Source organism: Pinus tabuliformis, chromosome X (assembly GCF_031772625.1).
Source record: "Pinus tabuliformis cultivar Carrire ecotype Pingquan chromosome X, CPIR1, whole genome shotgun sequence".
NCBI classification, from domain to species: domain Eukaryota; kingdom Viridiplantae; phylum Streptophyta; class Pinopsida; order Pinales; family Pinaceae; genus Pinus; species Pinus tabuliformis.
Genome location: NC_142308.1, coordinates 1,414,624,325 through 1,414,650,997, shown reverse-complemented (window position 1 = coordinate 1,414,650,997; position 26,673 = coordinate 1,414,624,325). Strand labels below are relative to the sequence as shown.

At 36.6% G+C, this 26,673-nt stretch overlaps 1 pseudogene; it reads left to right on the top strand.

The window, feature by feature from the left end:
* Positions 1-8,091: 8,091 nt before the first annotated feature.
* LOC149145335 (glyceraldehyde-3-phosphate dehydrogenase A, chloroplastic-like) lies at positions 8,092-25,550 on the top strand (annotated as a pseudogene).
* Positions 25,551-26,673: the final 1,123 nt, after the last annotated feature.

Sequence of the window (26,673 nt, the reverse complement as noted above, 5' to 3'; positions counted from 1 at the left end):
ATCGCATATGTAACGGTCCAGGGGTTCTTTCCATATACCATGGACTGTTCCGACCCGATCTGCTGATCTGATCTAGCTTTATCACAATCGGCTCCACTTGGGTCCCGATATCGCATGCAACCTACCTTCGACCTGATATATCGGAGATTGCTAATCGGGGGAGTCCTTCCGCCTCTGGTCTAAGTCCTCCTTTTAACCCTCTGATGCGATTTTTCCTTAAAGAGCCTTTTATTCCATTTTTCTAAGAATTTGCCTCCTTTTCAAAGGACAATGGGAAATCTTCTTTCTGCAATAACTTCTTCATCTGAAGTCCATTTTAGCCCATTCAAATTGCAGCAGATTCAGAATGACGAGATCTATGCAATGGGACTATTTCCAAGAGCAGCCCTTGACTTTAATTTTCCTTTATGAGGAACATTTTTAGACTTAGAAGTCTATTCTAGATCCATTTTGCATCATTTTTTTAGTCACTAAAGCTTTGGGGTGCGTGCTTACTTGAAAAAACTCTTTTTGCCTACAAAACAAAAAACCACACAACCTAACATAGACATAAAAAAAAAATCCAAACCTTATGGCTTGAAGTTAGATTTCGCCAAAACCTAAATATTTTCCTCAATGTTTCTGATTTTCCGAGATCACACCAAGGCGCGGCAGAAAATAGCATATGCATGAGAAAAATCCTTCCTTTCAGTTTCTGATTTGCTCAGATCGCATAGAATTGCAGGACAAAGATCATACGCAGAAATGAAAGGTGTAGATCTGGTAATAAAAAAAGAACAGAGAGCTAAATAAATTGAAATAAACAGAGAGATGAATAACTGGAGTTTGGCAAACAATGGTATTTATTCCCAAAAGTCAGGTTATAGCTCACTGATACATCACAAAAAACCAGAACAAACTTTGAATTGGTGGAGTCACATTTGGAAGCTCACTGCACCCTCGTGCACTAGACTTTTCTTCTGGTGCATTCTTAAAGACATAGTGCCCATGGGGGAGCATCTTACTCACAGAGCCATTTTTGGACCAACCTGGTGCATACTGTGTAAACACGAATAGAAATCCACGGAACATATCTTCTTACTCTGCACGGCTACACAAGCTCTCTGGCGGAACATATCCTCATATATCAGTTTCATGGGGTTATGGTCTGGTAATGATCTTAACAGCGCATGGGAGGATTGGTCTGGAAGACACAAGGGAACAAAACTCCAGTGCCTTCCCTTGCTTGTCAGCTGGTCTGTCTGGCAAGCACACAACCAATACATATTTGATAACAAATCTGTGTGTTGGCCACACATTGAGGCTGGAATTATCTCTACATATCATGAACTGCTGGATCCTATACCTCCTAGAGAGCGCCGCACTCACCCACCTCCTAGCATTGAAAAAGCTACCCCCAGGCCTTCTTTGATGGGGCTGCAAATCAACAGGGCTGTGGAGGTGGATTCATTCTCTTCATAAATGAACATCATTTTTACAAAGTAAAGATGGTATTAGGAGCTGGCACCAACAATTTCGTGGAACTCATTACCCTCCGTCACCTATTGCATTTCTCCTTGGGACATCAGTGCTTCAATTTAAATATATTTGGGGACTCAAAGATTATTGTTAACTGGTTCAATAGCATATCTGTTTGCCACATACACACACTCAGCATTATATTAAACGAAGTGAATATATTCAAGGTAGAATTTAACAATATCTCTTGTAATCACATTTACAGGGAGCATAACAGCAGCGTTGACCAACTATCCAAGGAGGCCGCATCATTACCCGGAGGAGAATGGGTGATACAAGAGCAGAGGGGTGCTGATGAATTTCGTTATTTTCATCGGCCGTATATAGATCAGCATTATCAGGGGGACCCTAGTCCTTGATCTATAAATGTTTTTTTAAAGAACTATAAAAACTCAAAATTTTGAAACTTTTTTGATATTATACATATGAGATATCATACTGGAAGGGGTCCTGCGAGGCCTATGTATAGGCGCAATCAGATATAAAACAATATATAAACAACTGTTTTGTTTATTAGGCAGATCACCCTGCGTGGTGTATCTAAATAGCTCAGAGTCTCTCATGATAGACTCAAATTACAACATATGCAAAAGCATTTACAATATGTAATTTTCTCTATAACTAATGAAAATTACAGATTTTTCTAGTGGAAAAAAAAACTAAAACTGCAAATAAAGACTGTATACCTTCAAATCTTAAAAATGTTGTAGATAGGGCTACCAGAAACCTTTTCGCATGAAACATAAGGGGTTCCTCACTAGAACAGATGCTCCTAACACAATAGAGTAGTCCTCTCAGCCCGAAAGCAGTTAGAAACACTAGATATAGGACACAACAGTCGGATGCAGTTGTACCGGCTTCGGATTTGGATCACCAACGGATGCAACCCTCAAATAGCTCTGATACCATGATAAAATTTACAGGTTAAGGAATAACCTAACAACGCATTCCAAGTAGACATGCCCACAATGGACATATGGCATGAATGTGATGTTGAACAATGTCCTTGACAATGAATCCACATAGGAACAAGCAGATTCACCAAAGAAAGAAGGAAAAGCTTCCCCACTAGAATATAAAACAAATGTCACTGAATCCATTTTTTTCTTTCAATCTGATTCTCAAGAGTGAAGAAAATGCTGCTAGTGAAGCTTGAGTTGGTGAAGATTCTCCTAGACAATGACCTAAGCAATACAATCTTAGGAGTAAAGGGCCAATATCTAAGATGGAAGTCAAAAAATAGGAAAGACATTTCTGAGGAGGATGTTACCTCCAAATGATCCAACTCAAAGTTCACAATCTAAATTTGGAAGTGCTAAGCCTTCCAAGAACCCTTCAGGGAATGATAAAGGCTAGTCTAAAACACTTGAAGTAAGGCTTCCCCACCTACTTCCATAGCTCATCCTACCAAGGAATATAATGTGGCATGCGATGTCAAATATAATTTTATTAAAGATGTGAAGAAGACTCAGGCCAACATATCTATTTATGAGCTAGCTAAGTTGGTAGGAAAAAGAGAATTGATCATCAAAATTGTTTCATATATGCCTTCGACGAACAATGAAACTGCCACTTCCATGGCCTCATCATCTATTAAGTCAAAAACTATCCCAAACCTTGAATCTGTTGTTAATGTAGAAAATGTCAATTCAAAATCCTCTTGTCCTCCTTTTCTATTAATGTTTGATATTTTTAATTATAATTTCCACAATTGTCTTGTTGATTTTGGCATGTCTACAAATGTAATTCCTTTATTAGTTGTTAAAAATATTAATGCTAAATTAGAAAAGACATATGCTAGGATTATACAACTTGATATATCTCAAGTCCAAGTAATTGGTGAGATCAATAATGTTTTGATTCGATTATATTTTGATGATAGAGTTCATCAATTTAGTGACATTGTCATTGTGGACATTCCAAAGGATTATGGTTTATTATGAAGTAGGGATTGGTCGAGTAAGTCACAAGGACACTTTGCAGTAGAATGGTCCCATTTATGGCTTCCATAGAGGGGGAAAAAATTTAGATCTGGGTGAGTAGTGATCCCCTAATGAAATATATTGTCACAAAATTGGAAGTACATAACGAGATTATAAGTGTAGCTTAAGAAATATTGGGAAATTGTTTTGTTGAATTTGACAATGGATGTTATCATGAACTTCATCAATCGTAACATTAGAGATCTAGTTGGAACTCCTTCATAGTCCTCTAGCTAGAGATTAATGACACCCATATCATAGACGTAAATACTTTTAGTTTAGAGACTAACTATGTTTCTACTAATCTTTGGACCTTGTATTATGATAGATCAAAGACACAGGATGTAGTTATAGCAAGTTGTATCTTGATGGACCCACATAATAACAAATACTTGATCTCTTGCCTCTTGGAGTTTGAGTGCACAAATATTGTTACAAAATATGATGCAGTAATACTTGGACTGAAGAAAACCATTGACATTAATGTACAAGGATGAAAGGTAATCGATGATTCAGAGATTGTTACAAGTGAGGTAATACAATTCATTATGTTCCACCCAATCTCAAGAATTACCAACAAGAGGTATAGAGATTGATTTCTTCTTTCCAAGCTTTTGATATTGAATATGTTCCTCAAATAAATCATGTCACCGCAAATACTTTGGAAAATGTAGTTGCTAGGTTCACTCAACTTAGAGGTGGTTTTTCAATTGAAATTATTTATAAACTCTTTATTCCAAATAATGTGACTAAATTATGCATATTTATTGATGGCCAATAGATACTTGATTTCATGGAGAGTGCTGATATATTTAAGAATGTGAAAATCAATGAGGATGAGCATGAAAGGTCCTTACAAGAAGCAACTAATGTACGTAATGGAAATGCCATTCCTAAATTTGTGGTTTCATTAGAATAACTCTATGACATGTGAAACTATTTTAGAGTACCTCCAAACATGAAAAACCAGAGTACGGCGCTATCATATGAACACCTTTGGGAACTAACAATAATCCTAAGTATGTCAATCTCAGCACCTATTGTTCTCCACAAGAATAACCCACATCCATATAATTGTTTAAACAATACCGAGATGTGTTTGTCTAGGATATGAGTATTTGAAGACCTATGATACTAGAATCATTAAGCACATTATTCCTATTAAGGAATGGGTCAAGCCATTTCAAGAGAAGATGAGATAAGTAAATCCCACACTTGAGCCCTTGATATAGAAAGAGTTGAATAAATTGTTGGATGCACACATAATATTCAAAGTACGATATTCAACTTCCGTTTCAAATTTTGTTCCAGTCAGAAAGAATTTCGGTGAGATAAAATTATGCATAGACTTTATAAATCTTAACAAAGAATTTGAAAAGGGCAATTAGATTGTGTCATCCATGGAATAGATACTTCAGATGGTTTCTAGTGTGGAAATGTTCTCGCTACTAGATGGATTCTTAGGTTATAATCAAATGCTTGTAGCAGAACCTCTCAAATTAAAAACTACTTTACAAATGTAGTGGGGTACATTTTCTTTCAAGCAGATGCCTTTTGGCTTAATCAATGTAGGGCAACATTTCAATAGGTAATGAACATCACATTTTGAGGATTAATCAGTCGAAGTTTGGTAGTATATCTTGATGATGTGATAGTTTTGTCGAAAGGAAGATTAGATAATCTACATCATTTAAATAAATATTTGATCAATGCAGGTGTTGGATAAATTAATTGTGAGTTAAATTAATTGCATTAAATGTCAATCCAAGTTCGTATACTTGTGAAGTAAACTTGGATTGTCACATGAGAATTCACCACCTGATTCTTCGAGGCGTAAATATGATAAAGCATCAAGTGCATCTCATGCATCGACTAGAGGGTGAATTTCTATGCATGCCGACGAGATTGGTCATGGATCGAAGAGAGTACTATATGAATTAGGGGAGGGCCATTGTTCATTACATCATCATCATGGTATATATATGTTTAGGTGAAAGTTATTAAATGATATTCGTAGAATCATATGGACATACCTATTGAATTGATTTTTGTCAATTTAGCTTTATTAATTTAAATAAATTCCATAATTTTTAGGAGCATCTCTCACTAGATCGAAGAGAGTTTCAAATCAATCAATGGAGGGCCATTGTTCACATCATCATGGTATGGTATATATATGTTTATGTGCATTTAATTAAATGATAAATAGGTAGAATCATATGTACATACATATATTGAATATATTTTTGTCAATTTAACTTAATTAATTTATAATTTATATTTTTTTAAGAAGCATCTCTCACTAGGTTGTCACATGAGGGTGGTCAACATTCTCTCGGTGGTCAACAAGCTCAATAAACTCATGTAATTGGGCATGATGGTGCTCAACCATCTCCGGGTGGTCATGAATCTCAATCGGATCATCATGATCCTCATCATGGTAAATTATATATATATATATATATATATATATATATATATATATATATATATATATATATGTTAAAACAAATTTGTACATGTAAATGAATTGTATGTACATATACATGTACATGTCTATCTTGCATGTGTATAAATACATTGACATGTTTTAATATTTATGTAATTATATTGAATAAAGGGGTGAAAATGTTGACCGAAGTTGACATAGGAAAAGTAGGGTGATTCATGAAGAAGACCATACGCCAACCATAGAAAATTTTAGGGGCGAATTTTATCCCATGGGAAAAATTTAAGGGGTTTCATATTTTAGAGGGGCGAATTTTTAAAATTACACACTTTTCAATAGTTAGCCCAAAAAATATTCAAAAAATAAATTATTATTATATTTTATCCCATTAAAAATAGGGCAGATAAATGTTGCAAAGCCCGCTTCGCCTGATTTGGTTGTAGAATTTTCTTGGCATCGCCCGATTTCTGGTTTGGCCATAGAATTTTCTTCTTGGCATCGCCCCAATTTCCAGTAATAGGACTGGTTAGGGGCTTTGTCCATTCCTTGGAAAAACAAAACTAGGTTGTATTCTCCCTGGATTTTAGGGCGTAGGGGTTGGCAGTTTGATTCATTGAATTTGCATTGCATTTGACTTGCATTTGACCAGCATCTAAGGTCTCTTATAGCCTCTGGCCCTCATTGGCACCAGGTTCGGTGGACTCTTGCCGAATGAGATATATAAAATGGAGGAGCTGGTAAAATTGGACCTCTCAACCAACGATTTCTTTGGGGACATTCTTGGATTCAGACAGTTGCCTAAGCTTGAGGTATTGTTCTTGCACTCTAACCTACTAAATGGTACTAACCCGTTGAATGGTATTGTTCTCTCCTTCCTTGGAAATCTCTCTTTGTTGAAAAACTTAACGCTGGCCTACAACCCTCTGGATCAAGGGGTAATCCCACATGAACTCGGGAACTTGTCAACGTTGCAGTACTTGTGGATGAAAAATTGCAGTTTAGTAAGAGAAATTCCAGAGTCATTAGGGGATATAAGAGATATGGTACACTTGGACCTCTCACATAATCATTTATCTGGAAGGATCCCCAACACGTTGATGGCCTTTTCAAAGATGACAGATTTATTTCTATATAAGAACAATTTATATGGACCAATTCCAGACAATATCAACAATCTTAAGAGTCTTGTGAATTTGGATCTGTCAATGAATGAGCTAAATGGAAGCATCCCCAATGGGATTGGAGATTTGACAAACCTAGAGACACTGCAGTTATACAATAAAAAACTCTCTAGGTGTATACCCTTTGGGCTTGATAAGCTTACTAATTTAGTCCATCTCAAGCTTTTTACTAACAAGCGCACAAGAATACTGTAGCTGAGGGAGTATGGCCTCAGCTACACTCTCCATGGCTGCTGTGGCCAACTACAACAACACTCATGCATCTTTGCAGGTATACTCTACTTCCCGAATGAGATATAAAAAATGCAAGAGCTGGTAAAATTGGACCTCTCAGCCAACGATTTCTCTGGGGACATTCCTGGATTAAGACAGTTGCCTAAGCTTGAGGTATTGTTCTTGCACTCTAACCTGCTAAATGGTACTAACCCGCTGAATGGTATTGTTCTCTCCTTCCTTGGAAATCTCTCTTTGTTGAAACTTGACGTTGGCCTACAACCCTCTGGATCAAGGGGTAATCCCACATGAACTTGGGAACTTGTCAACATTGCAGTACTTGTGGATGAAAAATTACAGTTTAGTAAGAGAAATTCTAGAGTCATTAGGGGATATAAGAGATCTGGTACACTTGGACCTCTCACATAATCATTTATCTGGAAGGATCCCCACCATGTTGATGGCCTTTCAAAGATGACAATTTTATTTCTATATAAGAACAATTTATATGGACAAATTCTAGACAATATAAACAATCTTAAGAGTCTTGTGAATTTGGATCTACCAATGAATGAGCTAAATGGAAGCATCCCTAATGGGATTGGAGATTTGAAAAACCTAGAGACACTGCAGTTATACAATAAAAAACTATCTAGGTGTATATCCTCTGGGCTTGATAAGCTTACTAATTTAGTCCATCTAAAGCCTTTTACTAAAAAGCGCACAAGAATATTGTAGCTGAGGGAGTATGGCCTCAGCTACACTCTCCATGGCTTCTGCGGCCAACTGCAGCAACACTCATGCATCTTTGGAGGTATACTCTACTTCCCATGCCACTCACCATCCATATCATTCAAAATTACATGCTGACACCATATGGATGTCTACCTATTCTTGCAATATTCTCTGCTAGCTAATAATCTATTCATGCAGGTTTTTCTAAGATACAGTGTTGTTTTATTTCATTGCAGTTGCCATAATGATAATGTATCATTAGAATTTTGTGTGCTGATGCAAAATTTCTTAACCAAATGAAAGAATGATGAGTGAATATTACTTGGAAATTCATTAATTTAGATGGGTTTTTACTACATGAAGTATTGGATGGTGGTATTGAGCTTATTGTAGTCAGTTTGATTATTATTCAGTTCAAACAAGTATATTTGTTTTTGTTTTTTAGTTGCATTTGGATTTAGGGTTGAAGTTGTAATTGATGTGTCACATGCTATTGTTAATGGGCAGGCTTCAAGGACGTGATTCTCCAAATGCTCAGGTCTCAAGAGCTCCAGTGGCTTCCGTTGCTTAAGGAAATACAACGAGGACTTGGTTTCAGTAGTTTCATTCCAAGCTAATGCAGTGAGGATATGTTCACACTTTTGATAATATCCCATATATGATTGTGAGTGACCACCACTGTTGTTGGTCTAATTAGTGGATTTCTTGGTTGGAGAATGGAAAAGTGGCATTGTGATAGTAAAGCAAGTTATAGAAAATTAGGAGCTTCCCACAATGGAATTTTTCCCCATGACAGGACATCACATATGTGTAGGCGATCACACTATTGATTGTCTTAGTAGTTCTCTTCCACAATGGCCACTTTGGTGTCTTTGAATATTTCTTTGTTGTATAATTAATAATTGTGATAGTTGTGAGTGTAGAGATCATTTTTCTTTGTGTGGATGCCATATTTCCATCCTTTTATCTCATTTACATGCATGGTTTAGCTAGGATTAGTTGAACTAGTTTTTTCCAATGTCACAGGGGATTTATAAGAAATACCATGTACTTATGTGAGGAAACATTCCTTGGATTTCCCCAAAAATTGGTCTCTTTAGCATTGATATAGTTTTTTAGAAATCACTTTGCTTTAAGATAATTCAGTGGTATCTATGGCACTGTTTTTGCTGGATCAAAACCACTAAGGCCTATCTTGGTGTTTCTTTAGATTGTAAAATTGTCAGATTGATGTATATGTGTATGCAATTGATTTCAGATTGTTGTGATCATGGTGGTTGTTCATATTGAGGTCACTTGACAATCTGGCTGCAATTTGGTTTATATGGATGTTAGTGTTTGATCCAGAGCTCAAATTGCTTTATGATTCTTGAAAATATTTCCACTGGTTCCTCTTTTTTTTGTGTATAGGGAGAGAAACCGATGATTAGATTACTAGGGGATGAAATTGCATTCCTTTACATAAAAGATATTCACTACATCAAAATCCCCTCCCCCATGCTTAACCGTGCCACCATTCCTTGGATTTCCCCAAAAAATGGTCTCTTTACCATTGATCTAGTTTTTTGGAAATCACTTTGCTTTGAGATTATTCAGTGGTATCTATGGGAGTGTTTTTGTTGGATCAAAACCACTCAGGCCTGTCTTGATGTTGCTTTAGATTGTAAAATTGTCAGACTGATGTATATGCGTATGCAGTTGATTTCAGATTGCTGTGATCATGGTGGTTGTTCATATTGAGGTCACTTGACAATATAGTTGCAATTTAGTTTATATGGATGTCACTGTTTGATCCAAAGCTCAAATTTCTTTATGATTCTTGAAAATATTTCCACTGGTTCCTATTTTTTTTATAGGGAGAGAAACTAATGCTTAGATTACTAGGGGATGAAATTGCATTCCTTTACATAAAAGCAATTCACTACATCAAAATCCCCTCACCATCCATATCATTCAAAATTACAAGCTGACACCATATGTATGTCTGCCTATTCTTGCATTATTCTCTACTAGCTAATAATTTGTTCATACAGGTTTTTCTAAGATACAATGTTGTTTTATTTCATTGCAGTTGCCATAATGCTAGTGCACCATTAGAATTCTGTGTGTTGATGCAAAATTTCTTTACCAAATGAAAGAATGATGAGTGAATATTACTTGGAAATTCATTAATTTAGATGGGTTTGTACTACATGAAGTATTGGATGGTGGTACTGAGCTTATTGTAGTTAGTTTGATTATTATTCAGTTCAAACAAGTTTATTTGTTTCTATTTTTTAGTTGCATTTGGATTTGGGGTTGAAGTTGTAATTGATGTGTCACGTGCTATTGTTAATGGGAAGGCTTTAGGGAAGTGAAATTATATGAATACTCAGGTCTCAAGAGCTCCAGTCACCTCCCTTGCCTAAGGAAATACAACGAGGACTTGGTTTCAGTAGTTGCATTCCAAAATAATGCAGTGAGGATATGTTCACACTTTTGATAATATCCCATATATGATTGTGAGTCACCACCACCGTTGTTGGTCTAATTAGTGGATTTCTTGGTCTGATAATGGCAAAAGTGGCATTTTGATAGTAAAGTAAGTTATAGAAAATTAGGAGCTTCCCACAGTGGAATTTTTCTCCATGACTAGACATCACACTATTGTATGTGTAGGTGATCACACTATTGATTTTCTTAGTAGTTCTCTTCCACAATGGCCACTTTGGTGTCTCTGGATATTGTTTTGTTGTATAATTGTGATAGTTGTGAGTGTAGAGATCATTTTTCTCTGTGTGGATGCCATATTTCCATCCTTTTATCACATTTACATGCATGGTTTAGCTGGGGTTAGTTGAACTGGTTGTCGCCAATGTCACCGGGGATTTACAAGAAATACCATCTACTTATGTGAGGAAACATTCCTTGGATTTCCCCAAAAAATGGTCTCTTTACCATTGATCTAGTTTTTTAGAAATCACTTTGCTTTGAGATTATTCAGTGGTATCTATGGGACTGTTTTTGCTGGATCAAAACCACTCAGGCTTGTCTTGATGTTGCTTTAGATTGTAAAATTGTCAGACTGATGTATATGTGTATGCAGTTGATTTCAGATTGTTGTGATCATGGTGGTTGTTCATATTGAGGTCACTTGACAATCTGGCTGCAATTTGGTTTATATGGATGTTAGTGTTTGATCCAGAGCTCAAATTGCTTTATGATTCTTGAAAATATTTCCATTGGTTCCTCTTTTTTTTGCATATAGGGAGAGAAACTAATGCTTAGATTACTAGGGGATGAAATTGCATTCCTTTACATAAAAGCAATGCAATACATCAAAATATCCTCTCCCATGCTTAACTGTGCCACCACGGAAAATATTAAGCACCATGCAGTAAGTCAATTATTGGCTAATTACTTTTCCATATTGTCCCTTTGATGAGAATAAACTAATATTCAATGGACATGATGAAAAGGAAGTAAACCAATAATAGGCTTACTGCATGGTGCTTAATATTTTTCGTGGTAGAAGATCAAGTGCAAGTGAACTGGCACCTGGATCTCATGTATCTTTACATTGCAAGGCTATTGAGTCAAAAATTGATATTCTTTCGAGTATAGAAATTGAATTTTCAGGTAGGTATTTGAAGGTTCAAACTCATCTTTTTCACAACAATAAGTGAAGAGTGGCCATCCTGATTAATTACTAGGCATGCCATGAAGATTATCACCCACCGAGTATCTCTAAGGCAACACATTGCAAACTTGACAATACCAAATCACCCTTTATGAATAGGCATCTCAGAAAAACACGCACAACATATTCTGGTTTTCTATAGTTTCTACAATTTCCTGCTGTGAAACATGCTTTAATTAGTCTTCCTTTAGTAAGGAGCTTAGTAGTTTGTTTTTCCTATGTGATAGTCAACACATTGCTGCATGATTATATATGTAAGGCGTAGTCTTTTTTTATGATTGCTACACTATTGTTTGGAGAGATCGCTTTATTTCATTATGTTTATTGTCGCATACAATTATGTTGTTGTAAGTCAATTACCCCTAGTGATTTAGAGTTCATATCACGGTTCACCATTCAATTATCACACATATAATTGGGTGTCATTTCATCACTGTCTGATTGTTGATGTGTTGTATGTGGAGGGAAAATATGAAGTAGAAGATAGATTTATTATAAATACAAGTAGTATTTTCATGTTAAGCCAGGGATTTAGGAAAAACATATATTATATCAAAGTTATACTTTGAGCTGCCTCTTTGAAGTGTGGGAAGAACAATGAGTGTAATATTGTTGTCTATAGTATGTATAGGTCTTGTATGGATCTCTTCATTGTGTTGAATTTTCTACAAGATATTTAGTAGAAACCAATTTTCTGATTTGATAATTACTACCTAATGATCTTCAAACAGTTTATATAATGCCACTGATATCATTGATCAATTATGCACATAATATTTCAACAGTAAATACAACGGAAACAATAAAGATCATAAAGATACAACCATGAACGATAGTGAAAACATGTTTTCCTTGGGAAACCCAAACTTGGGAGAAAACCCAACAACTCTTCTTCTAGGAGAAATAATTCTTCAACAAGGTTTACAATTCCAAACTGTCTAGAAATATGTGCCAAAAATCCAAGTCCAAACTTCAGTCAAATTAATCCTCTATCTACTCCAACGTGTGGTTGTTATAGAAGAGAGATGATCACATTATGTATATATATACAAGTCGAATGGGCACATTTACCCCAGGGGATATGTCCCTTCATGAGCTGGGTCGACTTATCCTTTTTGAGCCTACATGAAGCCTAATAAAAAAATGAATTTTTATTTGTATTTTCATAAATATTCTAGGTCAACTTAGGAGGCCTCTTAGCATGTGGGAATACCTCCTGACACTACACAAAAATCAAAACTTTGTCTTAGCGAGGGAGATATTCTCCTTGGCTGCAATAGATTTCCACTTAGCTGAAATTTCTCCTCCATAAGAAAAGTTCATGAGCTTGCTATGTTGATGTATGTATATAGATAACTCCATCCTAGAGTGGGTAATGTGAGTATCTAGGGAATGTTTCCTCTAGCCAAAATATTTTATGGCTCCTTAGACAAATGTATCTATCACCTCTGGTCAAAGTCCCCTTCTGGTTTCTTAGGAGAGAATATTCCCTTAGACCATTCACCCTCAGCCAAAATTCTTTATGGATTCTCAAGTAAATTACATCTATCTCCTCTAGTCAAAGTCCTTTATGACCTAGCCAAGTCGTTTTGGCTTCTCAGGAGAAGTTTTTTCCAATCCTGTAAATTTCCCGTATAATTGCCTTGGGCCATTCACCTTTCTTATGACCAAGCCAGGTCCTTCTAGATTCTCAGGTGAATGTATCCATCTCCCTTGCAAAATGTCCTTTATGACCCAACCAAAATCCTTTATGGCTTCAGGAGATGGCTTGCCCTAATCCTACAAAGAAATCAACCCTCCCTCTCAACAAGGGAGACTTTCTGCATCATGCAAAGCTTGTCTATGAACTATACAAACTTCACTATAGGCAAAGGTTTGGTGAGAATGTCTACAATCTGCTCATTTGTGTATGTGTACTGCCACTCCACTGCTCCTTTCTGCAACATGTCTCAGATGAAGTGACCTGATCAAATATTCCTGCAAGAAGCTTTTGAAGTCATATTGTTTCACAAATTGTGACATAAGCTACGATATATTATGTCTCTTTTGTACTGGGTGCGACATAAATCAACTTCCTTCTGAACCAAGGTATCATAGATGATCCCAAGCTAAAGCAACACCATGATGTGCTCATTTTATCCTCTACACTCCTAGCCCAATCTGAATCCATATATCCCTACAAATTCACTTCACCACTTGAGACATATATCAAACCATATCTATTGTATCACATAAGTACCTCTACCATGCTTTTTGACAACCCAATATATCCACCTCAACTCGACCATATATTGGCTTAGGGCGTTCACTACAAAGCAAATCTCAAGCCCGGTGTTAACCAGCTATATAAAGAATCTAATCAATTGCTTGTACATTGTGAGATCCACCAAATCTGAATCTCCAATCCCAAGAAATAATGTATCTTTCCAGAATCCTTCATTTCAATCTTTAAGGCCAACTCCCTTCGACACTGAAGCAGGCCATCTTGTGGTAGTCCTGGTTGCTCCCTCTGTCATGCAAGCAATTATTTTGGTTGTTGTTTATTCCTCTATCATGTAAGTAAGTCCTTTTGCTATTTGACATTGTCTCCTCAAAGAAGGCATATTTCTCTTAGAGACCTTCTGTCTTTGAGCATCTTGACAATCTCAACCCATGACATCCTCTTTGGAAGGTTTCTCCTTCCACTCTGCTTGACTATCTTCTCCCTTGGTACTGGAAGCTCTTCTGGTCATCTAGCATAGTCCTAGATGTCTATAAAATTTCTCCCTCTCGAACACCAATCACTTTTGTTGAGTTTATGTTTGAGCCCTTAGGTCATACAATAAATTATCCATCAGAGACTGGAGCAAGAAAAATCCTTGTGCTACACTCTGTCTTATTCGGAGAACCCTCTTGCCACAAAATTTTCTTTATTCTTCTAGATGCTACCATCTATTTCCATAATCATTTCCTTGGAAGCCTTCATAATGTACTTGCAAACCTCATTCAGGAGGCCATGGAAGAAACAATTATAACCAAGCAAAAATTATAAAGACAAGAGGTTGACCAAGGAATAAAGATAATAATAATATTCAAGGGAGAAAGATAGGAAGTACTTATCTCTTGATTAAAAAAAAAAGAAATTGTTGAGGGTTGTAAGGAATTGTCAACTCCTTGATCCTTGCCTCCTTACAGAAATCAATGAAGTCCATCTGCAATATCATCAAGCTTGGATTCCTTATCTTCTTCTGAAGTGGATGCTCATCCTCATCCTTAACATTCAGCTGCTAATGCATGTTGCTTTCGATTCTTGCATGATCTGTAAGAGATAGGGTTTCTTCATCCTACAAATTAGGCTTAGCAAACCATTCATTGAGTTATCTAGCCACACCAAAGGCTTAACAACAATCTAGCATCAACACCAAGTCCACCCTTGGATCTCCCACTTGCATTCCACATGTTATCAAGGAGATAAACCAAGTAAGCATCTCACAAACTCCACTTGCATCCAACACTCCAAGTCTTGCTCTAAGGTTTAATTCCACAAGCCCTAAGACTTTCAACAAGTATAAAGACTTCAAGACAAATAAAAAACTCCTCAAATCCCTGATCATAACAACCACTTATCACCTAGTTGTTTTCCCTTTTGTTCATTGTTGATTAGCCTACTTTTGTAGCCTCAAACCTGTTCAACCTTGGCCTAACATAGGCCTGCAAGTTTACCTTTGACCTTCGGCAACCTTCCTTTCCTCAACCCTTCAGGTTGTAGCCTTTTTCTTTGCATCACTTTCCTAGTTGTTGCACAACCAACTCAACCAACCTTCTTAGCAGTCTCCAATAGGTTTTGGTACCCTTGTTGATGCCCTAAACTGCCTTGCAACCACCTTCTCTTCCTCACTCTGTGTGTTTATACTTCAAACACAACCCAACAACTTCCCTTCTTCTTGTGGCTATTGCCCTCAACTAGGTTGAACAGACTCAATACAAGCCTCACAAATGCTTTCTTTCAACTCTGTCCAACCTTCAATTGCCCTAATTCAAGTCTATCTAGCTTCACGAATCCCCTATTTTAGACTTGCAGAACCTTCCTAGGCTTTCTACCCTACTACCAGGCCTGCAGCCCTTGGCCTTCTTTATGTAGCCCCAGACCTAACCAGACCTCGGTTAATTTGATTGGATAAACCTTTGACTTAGCTATTCCAGAACAAATATCATTTTTCGTTCCTTAATTCGACCTCTTCTAGCTTGTTGCTTGTGGCTCCTTCTAGGGCTCTCTTGCTCTACAAATGAAGTTCCTCTCCCTTGTCTCTTAGGCTGAATTTAGTGGCTGCTCTCTCAACAAAGTTTTGATTCCATGTTGAATTTTATACAAGATACATAATAGAAACCAATCTTTTAATCTGATAATTACTACCTAATGATCTTCAAACAATTTATCTAATGCCACTAATATCATTGAGCAATTATACATATAATATTTCAACAATAAATACAACAGAAACAACAATGATCATAAAGAGACATCCATGCACAATTGAGACAACAAATTTTCCATGGGAAAACCAAACTTGAGAGAAAATCCAAAAACACTTCTTCTAAGGAGAAATTATTCTTCAACAAGGTTTACAATTCCAAATCATCTAGAAATTTGGGCCAATAATCCAAGTCCAAACTTCATTCAAATTCATCCTCTATCTACTCCCACGTGTGATTCTTATAGAAGAGATATGATGATGATGAGTGATCAAATGAAATGTCACATCATGTATATATATACAATTCAAATGGGTGCATTTACCCCTAAGGACACATTCCTTCATGAGCTGGGCCAACTTGTCTTTTTTGAGCCTACATGAAGCCTAATAAAAGTTTGAAATTTTATTTTTACTTTCTTAAATCTTCTAGGTTGACTTAGGAGGCCTCTTGACATGCAAGAATACCTCCCGATGCTACACAAAAATCAATGTATTCTGCTATGGTACTAATGATTGCATGTCATTGTGTCACTTAAAAAAATGATTGGTAGTAGTTGCTTTGGTTTATATGGAGGTCGGTTTGCTCTTTGAATTTTCATAGGGGCCTAATTGAAGTTCATTTTGTTGTGTGTTTGTTGCATGGTTCATCAGAGTTTTGTGCATGAAGGTTAACTGTTAAATTGTATCATGATCATTGTATTGAGGTTTAGATGTCACTAGGTTTATTAACAATATGATTGTTAGCCTCACTTTTGTTGGTACAATTTGTACTGAGAATTATTCATGATACTTGTATGTGTAGAAATATGGATTGTCTAGACTCTAGTTATTTTATGTTTTGGAGTTTTTGGTGACAATTTGGCAAAACAATTTTTAGTCAGAAAATGGTTTTTTTTGTTATTTAAGATCCATTTTTAATATAATAATGGATTTAGTGCCATGAAAAACCCAGGGGCACTCAATTTGTGCTGAGTTTACCAATCAAACTTGTAATTCCAACAAATTATTGTCAGATTTTAGGAAAATTTGACCAAACAAATATTAAGGCTTTTGATCATTTTGTTGGTGTATGTCGATTTAATGTATTTATATGATTGATGCCCTAGTCCATGCAGGGGTTAGACACTCCGAGCTTGTTGTATTATTGTAAGCATAGATTAATTATTTAATGATTGTCCTTGGTGTATATGGATCTCACTTTGCAAATGTTGTTTCAACACATTAAATGTTTGTATAAGATATTCATGGTAAACAAAAAACTGATCTGGTTTTCTGTCCTCTTGCCCTTGTTGTTTCATTCTAGGTAGGATCATCTGGACAAAAAAGGGGCGTAGTGGAGGCAAAGATAAAAGTTGTAATCAATGGGTTTGGAAGGATTGGTCGCAATTTTCTACGATGTTGGCACGGTCGAAAGGACTCCCCTTTGGATGTGGTTATCATCAATGACACCGGAGGTGTTAAACATGCCTCACATTTGCTCAAATATGATTCTATTCTTGGAACCTTTGACACAGATGTGTAGGTAGCAGGAAATGATGGCATTTCTGTAGATGGCAAGGTCATGAAAGTTGTATCAAATTGGAACCTTGTAAATTTTCATGGAAGTAAGTACATGAAACTAATCATTTGTATAGGATTATGTTGGGTCCCTATAATACTAGTGATTACCCCATTACTATTGTAGTTAAACCCCTTATTAATATTGTTGTGCCCCTATTGCCCCCATATTGTTATTACTGTGCCCATTAGAATCCCTCTATTGTTATTTTTGTGGCTTTATATTATTATTGTTAGGTCAGTTGGGTTATATTGTGACCCCTTAGACTCCTATATATAGAAATGAGGTTTTGTCATTTGAATCATCTAAGAATTGTTCATTTATGTAATGTAAAGGAGGTTTCCCCCTCGAAGAGGCTGGATTCTAAGGTGTTGATCTATCTTTTCTATCTTTGCTTGAGCTGGTTTCATAACATTTGGTTTCAAAGCTTTGGATTCTAGGGTTTCGCTGCTCCAAACAGGTCATCTTGGCATTTTCGCAATAAATTTTTTTTTCTGTGACATTGTAGAAGATAAAAAAAAACCCATTTGAGAAGACATAATGCTGAATTTCAGGTCCGAATTTCAGAGCTTTTTGCACTATATTTGCGGAGATATGATCTGAGGAAGTTGGTCTTTTTGCAGACTCTTATTACATTCCAAACAGGGGACCTGGGTAAAATCATCATAACTTTTTCCATGAGAATTGGATTGAAATTTCGTAAGAAGGTACAGAAAGAGGATGGACTGTAGTTTCTTGTATATATTTTTCGGAGCCAAAGGATGAAACACAGTGACTTGTGGCACATTGTACAAGTTCGCTCTACTGAACTAGTCTATAATCAGGTCACTGTGGGAGATTTCGCATAACTCTTCCTTGGAGAATCCAAATTGGATCAGATTGGTGGCATTGGAAAGAGGACACAGAGGGCTACCACAGGTTGCAATTTCAAAACTGGATGGTTTGAAAATACAGAGATACATCAGAGGCAATATCGAGCTCCTACAAAGTGAAAAAAAAGGTGTGTAGATTCTTTTAATTTTTTTTCTTAAGAGTGGTTTGAAAATTTATTTTGAAGGAATTCAAAGGGCTAGTAGAGCATTATTATCGGTAAATGATGCCCCGAGGAAAGAAAATGAAAAGACCTAGTAAGGAACCTGAAATCTCTAGCATGACTCATGAAGAAGAAGAAGAAATGCTATATGATATATCAAAATTACAAGAACAAGTGCAACAAGTTTCACTTGCACAAAAAGCAACAGAATCTAAGATGGATAGTTTAAGGAAAGATGTAGAAGCTAAGATGGATGGTTTAAAGAAAGTTGTAGAATCTAAGATGGATTGTTTAAAGAAAGGCGTAGAAACTAAGATGGATGGCATGGAAGCTAAGGTGAATAACATGGATGCTAAAATTGATTGCATGGATGATAAGATGGAAGAATTGAAGATAAATATGAATAAGTTGCTACAAGAAATGGTCACTAATGGTGAAAGGGTACTAAAGGAAACTCATGATGAGAACAAAAGAAATGTTAATCATGATTCCATAGACTCTAATGTGGGATCGAAGACTCACCATATTCCAAAAATCAACATGAGGAAGTTTGATGGCAAGGATTCTGCCACATGGATATTATAGATGGAGCAATTATTTCATCTCAATAATGTGCAAAACACACAAAAGGTACGTATGTCAACTTTATATTTGGAACCAAATCAGTTTGTATGGTATCAATGGCTTTGCTCTCGTAAAAAATTTATCACTTGGGCAATTTTTATGGAAGAATTGATAGCACATTATGAGGATACAAAAAGCAACACTTTTTTTAGCCAATTGATAAGTCTCAAACAAAAGGGTTCAATAATGGAGCACATTGAGGAGTTCCAAAAATTGAACATAAGGGTAAAAGATATTCCAGAGGAGCATAGGATTGATGTGTTCATAGGGTCTTTAAAGGATAATATCCAACATGATGTTCGCCTTTGGGAACCTGATTCATTAGAGAAGGCATTCAGGTTAGCAAGAAAAATGGAAAGCAAAATTATGGCAACCAGGAAGCATACCACTCACAACTATAAAGATGGAAGTGTTGTTGCCCCTAGTCTTCCACAACCTATAAGGTTGACACCACAACAATTGGAAGAAAAAAGAGCAAAAGGGCTTTGTTATAAGTGTGCTGAGAAGAAATTATTCTACATAGATTGTGAAGAGGAAGAAGAAAAGGAGCAAGAAAGGTCAAAAGAAGAGGATATACTCCAGGAACAAAGCCTAGATGAAGAACAAATAAATCCGACCATATCTTGTAATGCATTGGCGGGAATTACCACTCCTCAAACCATCAAGATAGAAGGACAAATCAAGAAGAAAAAGGTAATAGTGTTGATTGATTCAGGAAGCACCCACAATTTTATTCATTGTAAGGTAGCAAAAGAATTGAATTGCTTCCTATATCCAGCACCAGAGTGTCAAGTGATGATTGCAAATGGAGGAACAATAAATTGCTCTGGAAAGTGCCATAATATCAAGCTATCCATGGGAGAATATGTATTGACTAGCCCAATGCTTTCCATTCCAATGGGAGGTGCTGATGTTGTACTAGGAGTCCAATGGCTACAATCCTTGGGTACAATAGCTTTTAATTTTCAAGAACTTTTCATCAAATTTTCTATGGAAGGAAAGGAAGTTGAATTAAGGGGTATTGCAGGGAAACCAGGAAAGATAATCAGCTCTAATGGTATGACAAAGCTTCTAAAAAAGGAGCAAAGAGGTGTAATTGCACAATTATGTTCGCTAGATGTTTCCACATTGGAATCATCTATTTCTCCAGATCTCCAAAAAGTCCTGGACAATCATTCCAAGGTATTTGAGACTCCCAAAGGTCTCCCACCTATGTGTGATCATGATCATGCTATTCATCTGATTCCAGGAAGTGTTCCTCCAAACATCAGGCCGTACAGATATCCCTATGTCCAAAAAAGTGAAATTGAACGTATGGTTGCAGAAATGCTAGAGGCTGGTATAATTCAACCGAGTCAAAGTTCTTTCTCTGCTCCAGTAGTATTGGTGCACAAAAGGATGGATCATGGTGCATGTGTCTAGATTATAGGGAGCTCAACAAGCTCACTATTAAAGATAAGTTCCCCATTCCTGTCATTGATGAATTACTGGATGAATTGCATGGATCAATTTACTTCACCAAGTTGGATCTTCGTTCAGGATATCATCAAATCAGAATGAAGACTGAAGACATTCCGAAAACAACATTTAGAACTCATGAGGGTCATTATGAATTTTTGGTCATGCCTTTTGGCCTTACCAATGCACCTTCAACATTTCAAGGTTTGATGAATTCAATTTTCAAACCATTCCTTAGAAAATTTGTGTTAGTATTTTTTGATGATATACTAATCTACAGCAAGTCTTGGAAGGATCATGTTGAACATGTTGACAGGGTGCTACAACTATTGGAGGAGAAACAATTATATGCAAAAAGATCCAAATGTTTCTTTGGAGTCCAGGAGGTGGAATATCTGGGTCATATTGTATCTCATGAAGGAGTTAAGGTAGACCCTAGCAAAATTAAAGCCATTAAGGAATGGAAAATCCCCACATCCATAAAGCATCTGCGAGGATTTCTCAGGTTGACAGGGTATTATCGCAAGTTTGTTAAGAATTATGGGAGAATAGCAGCACCTCTAACAACATTATTGAAGAAAGATGCATTTTCATGGACTCCAGAAGCAACAAAGGCCTTTGAACATCTTAAAGAGGCAATGTGCCAAGCACCGATCTTAGCTACACCGGACTTCACAAAAACCTTTTTTGTGGAATGTGATGCTTCAGGAAATGGAATTGGTGTTGTTCTAATGCAAGATGAAAGACCCATTGCTTTTGAAAGTCGTCCAATCAAGGGAAAGTTTTTAAGCAAAGCTATTTATGAGAAGGAAATGTTGGCAATACTCCATGCACTTAAGAAATGGCGACCCTACCTAATGGGAAGACACTTCAAGGTAAAAATGGATCATGATAGCCTTAAATACTTTTTAGAACAAAGATTATCCTTTGAAGAGCAACAAAAGTGGGTCACAAAGATGTTGGGTTATGACTTTGAAATCATCTACAAAAAAGGGAAGCAAAATGTGGTGGCAGATGCACTCTCAAGAAAGGATGAGGATGTGGAAGCATTGTTGTGCGCCATTTCTATTATCCAACCAGATTGGATAAATGAAGCAAGGGAGGAATGGAAGAATGACGAAGAAGTGTGGGCACTTATTCGAAAGTTACAACAAGATTCCAGTATGTCTGATACATTTAGCTGGCAAAATGATTCATTATGGTACAAAGATCGCTTATACCTCTGTAAGAATTCCCAACTAAAACAAAAGATTCTTATGGAATTGCACACTTCTCCCTTAGGAGGGCACTCAGGATTTTTAAAAACTTACCACAGGGTTAAGAAGGAATTTTTTTGGGATGGCCTTAAATCAGATATTCAAAAGTTTGTGGCAGAATGTTTGGTTTGCCAAAAAAATAAAGTTGAAACAATTAAGACACCGGGTCTATTACAACCTTTATCCATTCCAAGCCAACGTTGGGAGGAGGTTTCAATGGATTTTATCACAGGTTTACCCAAGTCTGAGGGAAAGAGTGTCATCATGGTGGTAGTTGACAGACTTACCAAGTATGCACACTTTTGTGCATTATCACATCCATTTAAAGCCAGTACAGTTTCTACTGCATTTATGGAAACAATTCAAAAGCTACATGGAAACCCAAAGATTATTGTAAGTGACAGAGATCCCATTTTCACTGGAAATTTTTGGACATAATTATTTTCTTGTCTTGGTACTCAGTTAGCTCATAGCTCATCTTATCATCCTCAATCTGATGGGAAAACTGAGATAGTAAACAAATGTTTGGAAGGATATCTTCGTTGCTTTGTATCTGATAAACAGACACAATGGTTCAAATGGTTGCCTCTGGCTGAATGGTGGTATAACACTTCCTTCCATACAGCAACAAAAATGACCCCATTTATGGCACTTTATGGTTATCAACCACCATCCATCACATCATATTTAAGAGAAAATTCTAAGGTTCAGGCAGTGGAACATCACATCGAACATCAACAACAAGTCCTCCAACTCTTAAAGGATAACCTCGTGTTGGCACATAATAGAATGAAACAACAGGCAGATCAACATCGCAGTGAAAGAAGTTTTGATGTAGGTGATTGGGTATTCCTATGGCTACAACCATATAAGAAAATGTCCCTCAAGCAAGCTAATAAGGATAATAAATTATCACCAAAGTATTATGGTCTGTACAAGGTGTTGCAAAATATTGGTACTATGGCATACAAATTGGAGCTTCCCGCAGCTTCTCGATTACACCCAGTTTTCCATGTTTCATGTTTAAAGAAGGTTATAGGTAACAATATCTCAGTTCAAACAATATTTACAGAACTTAACGAGGAAGGAAAAATTATATTGGAACCAGAAGCAGTCACAGAAACAAGAACTCGACAGCTACGAAATCGATCAATTTCGGAGTATCTAATCAAGTGGAAGAACTTATTTGCTGAAGATTCCACATGGGAGGATGAGAATTTTATGCAGAAGTATCAGAACTACTCAAGCTTTGAGGACAACACTTTTTTGAAGGAGAGGGGCATGTTGGGTCCCTATAATACTAGTGATTACCCCATTACTATTGTAGTTATACCCCTTATTAATATTGTTGTGCCCCTATTGTCCCCATATTGTTATTACTGTGCCCCTTAGAATCCCTCTATTGTTATTTTTGTGGCTTTATATTATTATTGTTAGGTCAGCTGGGTTATATTGTGACTCCTTAGACTCCTATATATAGAAAGGAGGTTTTGTCATTTGAATCATCCAGGAGTTGTTCATTTATGTAATGTAAAGGAGGTTGTCCCCTCGAAGAGGCTAAATTCTAAGGCGTTGATCTATCTTTTCTATCTTTTCTTGAGCTGGTTTCATAACATATTATAGGTTAATGTTGCAGATTTGCTTACACTTAAGTATTGGATCAGATTCCCAATGTTTACATTTGGGTTTAGCATATATTGAAATTCTTTAGGATAATTATCGGTTCATTCAAAAATCAATAATTAGAGCGTTGTGAAATTGACATGTTCAGCACTTAACAGGGTCCTTTGGGTCTCAATTAGATTACTTAAATGCACTAACTTTAATCAACATGGTTAATTCTTTATTTTCTATGTATAGTATTTTGGTTGCTTAGGTGAACTTGGCTTGAGGACCGAAAGAAATCAAAATAGAGAATGAAAGACCTGATTTAACAAAATATAAGCATGTGCATTGCAAATTTGCTGATTAGCATATTTTAAGGGTATTTTTTAACTATTTCAAGTTTTAGAGTTTTTGGTCAAACAATTTTTTGGCAAATTGTGAGCTTTTGTTATTTAAAATGTGTTTTGGCTTGCATATATGGATTCAACACCTGAAAAACCCATAGAACACTCGAATTCTGGAAATATCACAATTCAAACTTACAATTTCAACAAATTCCTACTTAATTATGAACAAATTCCACTAAAAAATATACCCAAAACAACTCCAAAACCTATAACAAATAGACTACTAGCAAAGGAAACAACAACTGTCATCGTAGAAAAATTGTTAAATCTGTATAATACTGGGTAGCCTTCCAGGATTATTATATAGAGATAATTTATGCTTCTCAGCTCAGGACAAAATGCTTCATATTGTATTTGCAGGGACTATGGGATTGATTTGGTCATAGAAGGCACTGGCATGTTTGTTGACAGGGAAGGTGCTAGTAAGCATCTCCAGGCTGGGGCAAAGAAGGTTTTGATCATAGCTCCTAGAAAGGGAGATATTCCTACATATGTTTGTGGTGTGAACGAGGAAAAATATAATCTTGCATAAGAAAATATTAGCAATGCCTCCTCCACTACTAATTTCCTGGCTCCTTTCGTTAAAGTTCTGGACCATAAATTCGGTGAGTGTCATCTGGTTAAGTAAAATGAAAAATATATTCATTGCTTCCCCTATTTCATGTTGAAATCTAACATATCATTTTCTTCTGTCGATCACCATAGTTTATCTGGATTTAAAATGACATTGTTTAGTTCCTAGTTGAGGACATTGCTTTGTTCTTGTTCAATATGCTTTCCAATGTACAACTATTTTTTTTTAGTGCAGGAATCATCAAGGGCACCATGACAACAACTCATTCATATACTGGTGATCATAGACTTCTCGATTCTAGTAATAGAGATCTTAGGCGCGCTATAGCTGCAACCTTGAACATTGTCCCAACATCAACAAGAACAACGAAGGCAATGGCACTAGTTCTCCCAAGTTTGAAAGGGAAACTGAATGGAATTTCTCTGAGAGTGCCAACAACCAATGTATCAGTGGTTGATTTGGTTTTTTAGGTGGAGAAGAAGACATTTGCAGAGGAGGTGAATGAAACATTTTGAGAAAGTGCAGATAAAGAGCTTAATGGCATCCTTTGCAGTGTGTGATGAGCCTTTAGTGTCAATATATTTCAGGTGTTCAGATGTCTCCTCAACTGTGGATTCATCACTCACAATGGTGATGGGAGATGATATGGTGAAAGTGGTTGCTTGGTATGACAATGAATGGGGTTATTCACAGAGGGTTGTTGATTTGGCTGACATTGTTGCCAACAATTGGAAGTCTTAGACAATTAATTTCTCCTTTCTCAACCTAAGTTGGTACATAACAAATATGGTTGTTTTTGTTTTCCATTATTATTTGCTATGAAATGCGCCACTTAGTCTAATCTATGTAATGTATGTTTTATGTTGTTTATTTCATGACAACATTATGAACAATTTTTCAAATTATATTACAATTTTTTGGTTTTTGCAAGGTGCTTTGCATAATTCTTTTCCCCCTCTATTGGTAAGGGATGCCTTATTCAACTTACCAACATCATAGTTTCAAGCTCATAGTGTGTATTTATTAAGTTTATTTTTTGAGTTACATTCTGAATCATAGAAATTTTAAATAAAAAAATTATTCAAATTGTTAATTTTTTTGAGAAATTGTGTATCATGATTGAAACCACTCATCTTGGTAAGTGGTATTGGGACTTGGAGGAAAAGATAACCTCCTTGAAACTCAATCCCTTGTGATGCTTCACAACCATCAATTTTCACTCAATATCCATCATTTGATAAAGTGCAAGGGCAAGTTATGTGCGAAGAGGGAAAGGAAGTGGGATTGGGGCAATTTAAGTGCGAAGAGGGAAATGAAGTGGGATTGGGGCAAGTTATGTTCGAAGAGGGAAAGGAAGTGGGATTGGCAGAGAGAGAGAGAGAGAGAGAGAGAGAGAGAGAGAGAGAGAGAGAGAGAGAGTAAGTGGCATTGGGACTTGGAGGACAAGATAACCTCCTTGCAACTCAATCCCTTGTGATGCTTCACAACCATCAATTTTCACTCAATATCCATCATTTGATAAAGTGCAAGGGCAAGTTATGTGTGAAGAGGGAAAGGAAGTGGGATTGGGGCAAGTTATGTGCGAAGAGGGAAAGGAAGTGGGATTGGCAGAGAGAAAGAGAGAGAGAGAGATTGATAAAGTGCAAGGGCAAGTTATAAAGTGCAAGGGCAAGTTATGTGCGGAGAGAGAGAGAGAGAGAGAGAGAGAGAGAGAGAGAGAGAGAGAGAGAGAGAGAGGAAGTGGGATTGGCAGAGAGAAAGAGAGAGAGAAAGGAAGTGGGATTGGCAGAGAGCAAGAGAGAGAGAGATTGATAGAGAGAGAGAGAGAGAAGAGGGAAAGGAAGTGGGATTGGCAGAGAGAAAGAGAGAGAGAGAGAGAGAGAGAGAGAGAGAGAGAGAGAGAGAGAGAGAGAGAGAAGAGGGAAAGGAAGTGGGATTGGCAGAGAG